Raw genomic sequence first — 10,315 nt, forward strand, 5'->3', positions numbered from 1 at the left:
GAAGGGTCACTGACCTGAAACGTTAACTCTGCTTCTCTCTCCACAGATGCTGCCAGACCTGCTGAGTATTTCCAGCATTTTTTGTTTTTATTTCAAATAACCCTGGATGTTCGTTTCCCATCTCTGGTCAGCCTGCAGCGGTGTCTCCATAATCTCAACTATATCATACCCATTTACATCCATTTGTGCAATTAATTCATCCACTTTATTGCAAATACCGACCACTCCCTGGTGTGCAGCAAGGTTAGACTCAAACCAAAGAAGCTGCAACACTCCAAGCAGAAGAGCCACTCGCACATCAACACGAGCAGAATTTCTTAACCACAGCTGTTGCATAAATTTCTGAATTCACTTGAAAAAGCCCTTCAAAACACTTCCGCAGGGGATGCAGAGACCAAGTGGGTCCACATCAGAGACGCAATCTATGAGTCAGCTTTGACCACCGATGGAAAACGTGTGAAGCAGAATGCAGACTGGTTTCAATCTCAGTTTGAAGAGCTGTAACCTGTCACAGCCGCGAAGTGCAATGCACTGTTGAACTATAAGAAAGCCCCCATCGAGCTGACATCCGTCGCACTTAATGCAGCCAGAAACGCTGCACAAAGAACAGCTAAGCGCTGAGCAAATGACTACTGGCAACACCTATGCAGCCATATTCAGCTTGCCTCCGACACCGGAAACATCAGAGATATGTATGATGGCATTAAGAGAGCTGCTGGGCCAACCATCAAGAAGATCGCCCACCTCAAAACTAAATCGGGGACACAATCACTGACCAACGCAAGCAAATGGACCTGTGGGTGGAGCACTACCGAGAACTGCACTCCAGGGAAAATGTGGTCACTCAGACCGCCCTGAATGCAGCCCAGTCTCTGCCAGTCATGGATGAGCTGGACGTACATCCAACAAAATCGGAACTGATGCCATTGATTCTCTAGCCAGTGAAAAAGCCCCTGGGAAGGATGGCATTGCCCCTGAAATAATCAAGAGTGCTAAGCCTGCTATACTCTCAGCACTCTACGAAATGCTTTGCCTGTGCTGGGACGAGGGAGCAGTACCACAGGATATGCGCGATGCCAATATCATCACCCTCTATAAGAACAAAGGTGACCGCAGTGACTGCAACAACTACCATCGAATATCCCTGCTCAGGATAGTGGGAAAAGTCTTCGCTCGAGTCCCTTCAAACAGGCTCCAGAAGCTGGCCGAGCGTGACTACCCTGAGGCACAGTGTGGCTTTCGAGCAGAGAGATCCACCACTGACATGCTGTTCTCCCGTCGTCAGCTGCAGGAGAAAGGCGGTGAACAGATGCCCCTCTACGTTGCTTTCATTGATCTCACCAAAGCCTTTGACCTCGTCAGCAGATGTGGTCTCTTCAGACTACGAGAAAACATCGGATGTCCACCAAAGCTACTAAGTATCATCACCTCATTCCATGACAATATGAAAGGCACAATCCAGTACAGCGGTGCCTCATCAGACCCCTTTCCTATCCTGAGTGGCGTGAAACAGGACTGTTTTCTCGCACCCACACTGTTTGGGATCTTCTTCTCCCTGCTGTGTTCAAACCTTCAGAAGAAGGAATTTTCCTCCACACAAGACCAGGGGGCATGTTGTTCAACCTTTCCCGTCTAAGAGCGAAGACCAAAGTACGGAAAGTACTCATCAGAGAACTCCTCTTTGCTGACGATGCTGCATTAACATCTCACACTGGAGAGTGTCTGCAGAGTATCATCGACAGGTTTTCGGCTGCCTGCAACGAATTTGGCCTAACCATCAGCCTCAAGAAAACGAACATCTTGGGACAGGACGTCAGAAATGCTCCATCCATCTATATTGGCGACCACGCTCTGGAAGTGGTTCAAGAGTTCAGCTGCCTGGGCTCAACTATCACCAGTAACCTGTCTCTCGATGCTGAAATCAACAAGCGCATGGGAAAGGCTTCCACTGCGATGTCCAGACTGGCCAAGAGAGTGTGGGAAAATGGCGCACTGACTCGGAATACAAAGTTCCGAGTGTATCAAGCCTGTATCCTCAGTACCTTGCTCGATGGCAACGAGGCCTGGACAACGCATGTCAGCCAAGAGCGATGTTTCAATTCATTCCATCTTCGCTGCCTCCAGAGAATCCGTGGCATCAAGAGGCTGGATCGGATCTCTAACACAGAAGTCCTTGAGGCGGCCAACATCCCCAACTTATACACCCTACTGAGCCAGTGGCACTTGAGATGGCTTGGCCATGTGAGCTGCATGGAAGATGGCAGGATCCACAAGGACACATTGTACAGTGAGCTCGTCACTGGTATCAGACCCACCAACCGTCCATGTCTCCGCTTTAAACATGTCTGCAAACGCGACATGAAGCCCTGTGAAATGGATCACAAGTCGTGGGAGTCAGTTGTCAGTGATCCCCAGAGCTGGTGGGCAGCCATAAAGGCGGGGCTAACGTGTGGCGAGTCAAAGAAACTTAGCAGTTGGCAGGAAAAAAGTCAGAAGTGCAAGGGGAGAGCCAACTGAGTAACAGCCCCGACAACCAATTTTATCTGCAGCACATGTGGAAGAGTCTGTCACTCTCGAATTGGCCTCATTCGACACTCCAGGCGCTGTTCCACAAACCACTGACCACCTCCAGGCGCTTTCCCATTGTCTCCCGAGACAAGGAGGCCAAAGAAGAAGATTGTTAATACTCCACACGTGAAGTCACAAAGCCTTAAGGCTTGTCTTTTTTACGTTGCTTGTCTCCTTCCCACAATTTTTCACTGTGGCCCTGTTTGATTCAGGCCCTTGATTTCTCTGCCGATCACTTTTCATATTCCCCTTAATGTCTTTTGTTCTTGTCCTTGATTCCCCCTTCCTCTGACTCCTTGCAAAGTTTCCCATCCCCCTGCCATTTTAGTTCAATCCCCCCAACCACTCGAGCAAACACTCCCCCTGGGACATACCTTTGTGTTAGGTAAGACATCATCTCGTGGACCGAATCCGCTTCCACCACACTCTCGGTATTGGACGAAGCTTTGGCCCCAGCACTGATCCTTGAGGCACTCCACGAGTTGCAGTCTGATATCTTGAAAATGCTCCATTTATCCCTACTCGTTGCTTTCTGTCTGTTTACCTCTAAGTCCTCCTTGCATGTTAATATATTACTTCAATTCCATGAGCCTTTATCGAATGTATTAATCTTACCGAATGCCTTTTGGAAATCCAATTAGACTACATTCCTGCCCTTTCAGTTACATCCTCAGAATTCTGGAATAAATCTGTCAATCAAGATTTCCATTCGGTAAAAACATGTTGACTTTGTTTGATCAGACAATGATTTTCCCAGTGCTTGTGAACACTTCTTTCATGATGGATTCGGACATTTTCCAGACGACTGATGTTCAGCTAACTTGCCTGTAATTCGCCACACTAAATAAGAAACAATGTGACTCCTGTGGTGCAATCGGTTAGTGCGTGGTACTTATACAACAATACAATTCATGAGCTATGCCGAGGTTGTGAGTTCGAACCTCACCTGAAGCGAAGACTTTTAGAAACGGGGTGCAATGAGAAACAGCTGGACAGTGCAGAGAGCAGTCATTCGTTGGCCTGAACTGGACAGAAGAAGGGGAACAATATCACTGTGAGGTGACATCAAAGGATCAGGAGCCACGTGTGGTGAGAACACTGCAAAACTTCATAGTTACTGCCAGCAGAGAAGGAGACAACTCGGTCCATGCCATCTCTGCACAGAGCAACGCAGTCAGGCTCGATGCCCGTAGCCCTGCAAGTCTGCTTTTCTCAGAATTCCTCCTGAAGGCGTTGATAATTTCTGCTTCCACCAATCTTGTGGGCAGCGAGTTCCAGGTCATTATCACTTGAGATATAAAAACAGTGCTTCCTCATACTCCCCCACATCCTTTTTTTCCACAGAACTGGCAAATTGTGGTCACTACTCCTTGTGCAGTCTGTTAATGGGAACAATTTTTCCTTGTCTAACTTATCCAAGCCTGTCATAATCTGGTACACTGCTATTAAATCTCCCCTCAATCTCTTTTGTTCTAAGGAGAACAACCCCAGCTCTGCCAACCTAAAATAAAAGCAAAATACTGCGGATGCTAACCTAACCTTGTAACTAAAATGCTCCATCCCTGGAACCCTTCTGCTAAATCTCCTCTGAACTATCTCAAGGACCCTCATATCAAAGAACATAGAACATAGAACAGTACAGCACAGTACAGGCCCTTCGGCCCACGATGCTGTGCCGACTCTTTAACATACTCTAAGATCAAACTACCTACATACCCTTCATTCTACAATCATCCATGTACCTATCCAAGAATTGCTTAAATGTCCCTAATGTATCTGCTTCTACTACCACCGCTGGCAGTGCATTCCACGCACCCACCACCCTCCGTGTAAAGAACCTACCTCTGACATCTCCTCTAAACCTTCCTCCTGTCACCTTAAAATTATGCCCCCTGGTGATATCCCTTTCTGCCCTGGGAAAAAGTCTCTGGCTATCCACTCTATCTGTGCCTCTCATCATCTTATACACCGCTATCAAGTCACCTCTCATCCTTCTTCGCTCCAATGAGAAAAGCCCCAGCTCCCTCAACCTTTCTGCAAAAGACATGCCCTCCAGTCCAGGCAGCATCCTGTTAAATCTCCTCTGCAAACTCTCTAAATCTTCCACATCCTTCTTATAATGAGGCGACCAGAACTGAACACAATATTCCAAGTGTGGTCTAACCAGGGCTTTATAGAGTTGCAGCATAACCTCGCTGCTCTTAAACTCAATCCCCCTGTTAATGAAAGCCAACACACCACATGCCTTCTGAACAAACCTATCAACTTGGGGGGCACCTTTGAGGGATCTATGGACATGGACCCCAAGATCCCTCTGTTCCTCCACACTGCCAAGAATCCTGTCTTTAAGCCTGTATTCTGCATTCAAATTCGACCTTCCAAAATGAATCACTTCACACTTTTCCAGGTTGAACTCCATCTGCCACTTCTCAGCCCAGCTCTGCATCCTGTCAATGTCCCGTTGCAACCTACAACAGCCCTCCACACTATCCACAACTCCAGCAACCTTTGTGTCATCGGCAAAATTACTAACCCAACCTTCCACTTCCTCATCCAAGTCATTTATAAAAATCACAAAGAGCAGAAGTCTCAGAACAGATCCCTGCGGAACACCACTGGTCACCGAGCTCCAGGCTGAATACTTTCCACCTACTACCACACTCTGTCTTCTGTGGGCCAGCCAATTCTGTATCCAGACAGCCAAATTTCCCTGTATCCCATGCCTCCTTACTTTCTGAATGAGCCTACCATGGGGAACCTCATCAAACGCCGTGCTAAAATCCATATACACCACATCCACTGCTCTTCCTTCATCAATGTGTTTTGTCACATTCTCAAAGAATTCAATAAGGCTTGTGAGGCATGACCTGCCATTCACAAAGTCATGCTTTTACAAATAATCATAAATCCTGTCTCTCAGAATCCTCTCCAATAATTTGCCCACCACCAACGTAAGACTGACTGGTCTGTATTTCCCAGGGTTATCCCTATTCCCTTTCTTGAACAAGGGAATAACATTTGCCACCCTCCAATCATCTTGTACCACTCCAGTGGACAGTGAGGACGCAAAGATCGTCAAAGTTCTCCCTGTGTCTGCGTGGGTTTCCTCCGGGTGCTCCGGTTTCCTCCCACATGCCAAAGACTTGCAGGTTGATAGGTTAATTGGCCATTATAAGTTGCCCCTAGTATAGGTAGGTGATAGGGAAATATAGGGACAGGTGGGGATGTGGTAGGAATATGGGATTAGTGTAGGATTAGTATAAATGGGTGGTTGATGGTCGGCACAGACTCGATGGGCCGAAGGGCCTGTTTCAGTTCTGTATCTCTGAACTAAACTGAATCATCGCCAAAGCCGCGGCAAATTCTTCCCTCGCTTCCCGTAATAACCTTGGGTATATCCCTTATGGCCCCGGGGACTTATCTATCATCATGTCTTTCAAAATTTCCAGCACATCCTCCTGCTTAACATCAACCTGTTCGAGCATATCAGCCTGTTCCACGCTGTCCTCACAAACGACAAGGTCCCTCTCACTCGTGAATACTGAAGCAAAGGATTCATTAAGGACCTCCCCTACCTTTATTGTTCCTGAAATGTGGTGACAAGAACAGGACAGATTTGTGGCTAACCAGAGCTTTATAAAGGTTCACCATAATTGTACTGAATACTTCTTTTTATTAAGCCTAAGATTCCTTATGCTTTACTAACTATTCTCTCAGTATATCTTGCCACCTTCAAAGATCTATGCACCAGCACTCCCAGGTCACTCTGTTCCAGCACACTCTTTAGAACTATGCTATTATGTCTACATTGCCTCTTCTTAATTCTTCTGTCAAAATGCATCACTTCACACTTGTGAGGATAAAATTCTATCTGCCACCATTCTGTCCATTCTACGATCCTATCTATGGCCTGTTGTAGCAGTTGGCAGGAAAAAAGTCAGAAGTGCAAGGGGAGAGCCAACTGCGTAACAGCCCCAACAACCAATTTTATCTGCAGCACGTGTGGAAGAGTCTGTCACTCTCGAATTGGCCTTTTTCGCCACTCCAGGCGCTGTTCCACAAACCACTAACTACCTCCAGGCGCTTACCCATTGTCTCCCGAGACAAGGAGGCCAAAGAAGAAGATTGTTAATACTCCACACGTTAAGTCACAAAGCCTTAAGGCTTGTCTTTTTTACGTTGCTTGTCTCCTTCCCACTATTTTTCACTGTGGCCCTGTTTGATTCAGGCCCTTGATTTCTCTGCCTATCACTTTTCTTATTCCCCTTAATGTCTTTTATTCTTGTCCTTGATTCCCCCTTCCTCTGACTCCTTGCAAAGTTTCCAATCCCCCTGCCATTTTAGTTCAATCCCCCCCAACCACTCGAGCAAACACTCTCCCTGGGACATACCTTTGTGTTAGGTAAGACGTCATGTCGTGGAGCATTTTCCCCCTCTTGCCCATTGCCTCCAGTTTAGTTCGGGCTCCTTGATCCCATGCTAGGTCTAATGTTATTTTTATGTCAATTTCAGTCACTGTCACCTCTTGGAAACAGCTCTATTTTCCATGTTTGGTCAAGGTTGTAATGAAGTCTGGAATTGCGTGCCCCTGGTGGAACCCAAACTGAGCATCGGTCAACGATGTGTTACTGAGTAAGTGGTTATTGATAGCACTGTCAACGATACCTTCCACAACTTTGCTGATGATTGTGAGTAGACTGATGGGGTCGTTAATGGGCGGATTGGACTTTTCCCGATTTTTGTAGACAGGACATAGCTGGGCAAATTGCGCATTGTCAGGAAGATGTGCGTTTTGCAATTATACTGAAACAGCGTCTCTCAGGCCACAGCTGGTTCTAGAGCACAGGTCTTCAGTATGACAGTTGGAATTGTGTCAGGGCCCATCGTGTTTTCTATATTCAGTGCTTTCACCCGTCTCTTGACAGCACGTGGATTTAATGGAATTCTCTCGAGGCTGGCATCAATGATGATAAGGACCAATCTTCTCTTCAACCCAGGACCGAATCCGCTTCCACCACACTCTCCGATGTTGGACAAAGCTTTGGCCCCAGCACTGATCCTTGAGGCACTCCACGAGTTGCAGTCTGATATCTTGAAAATGCTCCATTTATCCCTACTCGTTGCTTTCTGTCTGTTTACCTCTAAGTACTCCTTGCATGTTAATATATTACTTCAATTCCATGAGCCTTTATCTAATGTATTAATCTTACCGAATGCCTTTTGGAAATCCAATTATACTACATTCCTGCCCTTTCAGTAACATCCTCAGAATTCTGGAATAAATCTGTCAATCAAGATTTCCATTCGGTAAAAACATGTTGACTTTGTTTGATCAGACAATGATTTTCCAAGTGCTTGTTAATACTTCCTTTATGAAAGATTCGGACATTTTCCAGACGACTGATGTTCAGCTAACTTGCCTACAATTCGCCATACTATAAAGGGAGCAATGCGGCTCCAGTGGCGCAATCGGTAAGCGTGTGGTACAGCAGTGCAATTAATGAACTATGCCGAGGTTGTGAGTTCGAGCCTCACCTGGAGCAGAGACTTTTAGAAACGGGGTGCAACGAGAAACAGCTGTCCAGTGCAGAGAGCAGTCATTCATTAGTCTGAACTGGCCAGAAGAAGGGGAACAATAGAACTGTGCAGCAGCTTTTTCGGGAGCAGCGTGTGAGCGAGTGAGCAGCTGGGAAAGTCAGTTTGAAAGTAAATTTAATTTCCTTTTGTTTTTTCGGCGGAGGCCAGGGGGCTGCTGTGTAAGTAAAACACTATATATTTGGGCGGTTTAAAATAACCTTCCTTTCAGTGCAGCAGCTTTTTCGGGAGCAGCGTGTGAGCGAATGAGCAGCTGGGAAAGTCAGTTTGAAAGTAAATTTAATTTCCTTTTGTTTTTTCGGCGGAGGCCAGGGGGCTGCTGGGTAAGTAAGACACTATGTATTTGGGCGGTTTAAAATAACTTTCCTTTCAGTGCAGCAGCTTTTTCGGGAGCAGCGTGTGAGCGAGTGAGCAGCTGGGAAAGTCAGTTTGAAAGTAAATTTAATTTCCTTTTGTTTTTTCGGCGGAGGCCAGGGGGCTGCTGGGTAAGTAAAACACTATATATTTGGGCGGTTTAAAATAACTTTCCTTTCAGTGCAGCAGCTTTATCGGGAGCAGCGTGTGAGCGAGTGAGCAGCTGGGAAAGTCAGTTTGAAAGTAAATTTAATTTCCTTTTGTTTTTTCGGCGGAGGCCAGGGGGCTGCTGGGTAAGTAAAACACTATATATTTGGGCGGTTTAAAATAACTTTCCTTTCAGTGCAGCAGCTTTTTCGGGAGCAGCGTGTGAGCGAGTGAGCAGCTGGGAAAGTCAGTTTGAAAGTAAATTTAATTTCCTTTTGTTTTTTCGGCGGAGGCCAGGGGGCTGCTGGGTAAGTAAAACACTATATATTTGGGCGGTTTAAAATAACTTTCCTTTCAGTGCAGCAGCTTTTTCGGGAGCAGCGTGTGAGCGAGTGAGCAGCTGGGAAAGTCAGTTTGAAAGTAAATTTAATTTCCTTTTGTTTTTTCGGTGGAGGCCAGGGGCTGCTGGGTAAGTAAAACACTATATATTTGGGCGGTTTAAAATAACTTTCCTTTCAGTGCAGCAGCTTTATCGGGAGCAGCGTGTGAGCGAGTGAGCAGCTGGGAAAGTCAGTTTGAAAGTAAATTTAATTTCCTTTTGTTTTTTCGGCGGAGGCCAGGGGGCTGCTGGGTAAGTAAAACACTATATATTTGGGCGGTTTAAAATAACTTTCCTTTCAGTGCAGCAGCTTTTTCGGGAGCAGCGTGTGAGCGAGTGAGCAGCTGGGAAAGTCAGTTTGAAAGTAAATTTAATTTCCTTTTGTTTTTTCGATGGAGGCCAGGGGGCTGCTGGGTAAGTAAAACACTATATATTTGGGCGGTTTAAAATAACTTTCCTTTCAGTGCAGCAGCTTTATCGGGAGCAGCGTGTGAGCGAGTGAGCAGCTGGGAAAGTCAGTTTGAAAGTAAATTTAATTTCCTTTTGTTTTTTCGGCGGAGGCCAGGGGGCTGCTGGGTAAGTAAACCACTATATATTTGGGCGGTTTAAAATAACTTTCCTTTCAGTGCAGCAGCTTTTTCGGGAGCAGCGTGTGAGCGAGTGAGCAGCTGGGAAAGTCAGTTTGAAAGTAAATTTAATTTCCTTTTGTTTTTTCGGCGGAGGCCAGGGGGCTGCTGGGTAAGTAAAACACTATATATTTGGGCGGTTTAAAATAACTTTCCTTTCAGTGCAGCAGCTTTTTCGGGAGCAGCGTGTGAGCGAGTGAACAGCTGGGAAAGTCAGTTTGAAAGTAAATTTAATTTCCTTTTGTTTTTTCGGTGGAGGCCAGGGGGCTGCTGGGTAAGTAAAACACTATATATTTGGGCAGTTTAAAATAACTTTCCTTTCAGTGCAGCAGCTTTATCGGGAGCAGCGTGTGAGCGAGTGAGCAGCTGGGAAAGTCAGTTTGAAAGTAAATTTAATTTCCTTTTGTTTTTTCGGCGGAGGCCAGGGGGCTGCTGGGTAAGTAAAACACTATATATTTGGGCGGTTTAAAATAACTTTCCTTTCAGTGCAGCAGCTTTTTCGGGAGCAGCATGTGAGCGAGTGAGCAGCTGGGAAAGTCAGTTTGAAAGTAAATTTAATTTCCTTTTGTTTTTTCGGCGGAGGCCAGGGGGCTGCTGGGTAAGTAAAACACTATATATTTGGGCGGTTTAAAATAACTTTCCTTTC

At 46.1% G+C, this 10,315-nt stretch overlaps 1 non-coding gene across 1 annotated transcript; it reads left to right on the forward strand.

The window, feature by feature from the left end:
- The first annotated feature begins 8,022 nt into the window (after positions 1 to 8,022).
- Positions 8,023 to 8,111, forward strand: trnac-gca (transfer RNA cysteine (anticodon GCA)). Its single transcript is given in 2 exon segments — positions 8,023 to 8,060; positions 8,076 to 8,111. It is a non-coding gene; the product is annotated as a tRNA-Cys (tRNA).
- The last annotated feature ends 2,204 nt before the right edge of the window (positions 8,112 to 10,315 follow it).

Source organism: Heterodontus francisci, chromosome 34 (assembly GCF_036365525.1).
Source record: "Heterodontus francisci isolate sHetFra1 chromosome 34, sHetFra1.hap1, whole genome shotgun sequence".
Classification (NCBI taxonomy): Eukaryota; Metazoa; Chordata; class Chondrichthyes; order Heterodontiformes; family Heterodontidae; genus Heterodontus; species Heterodontus francisci.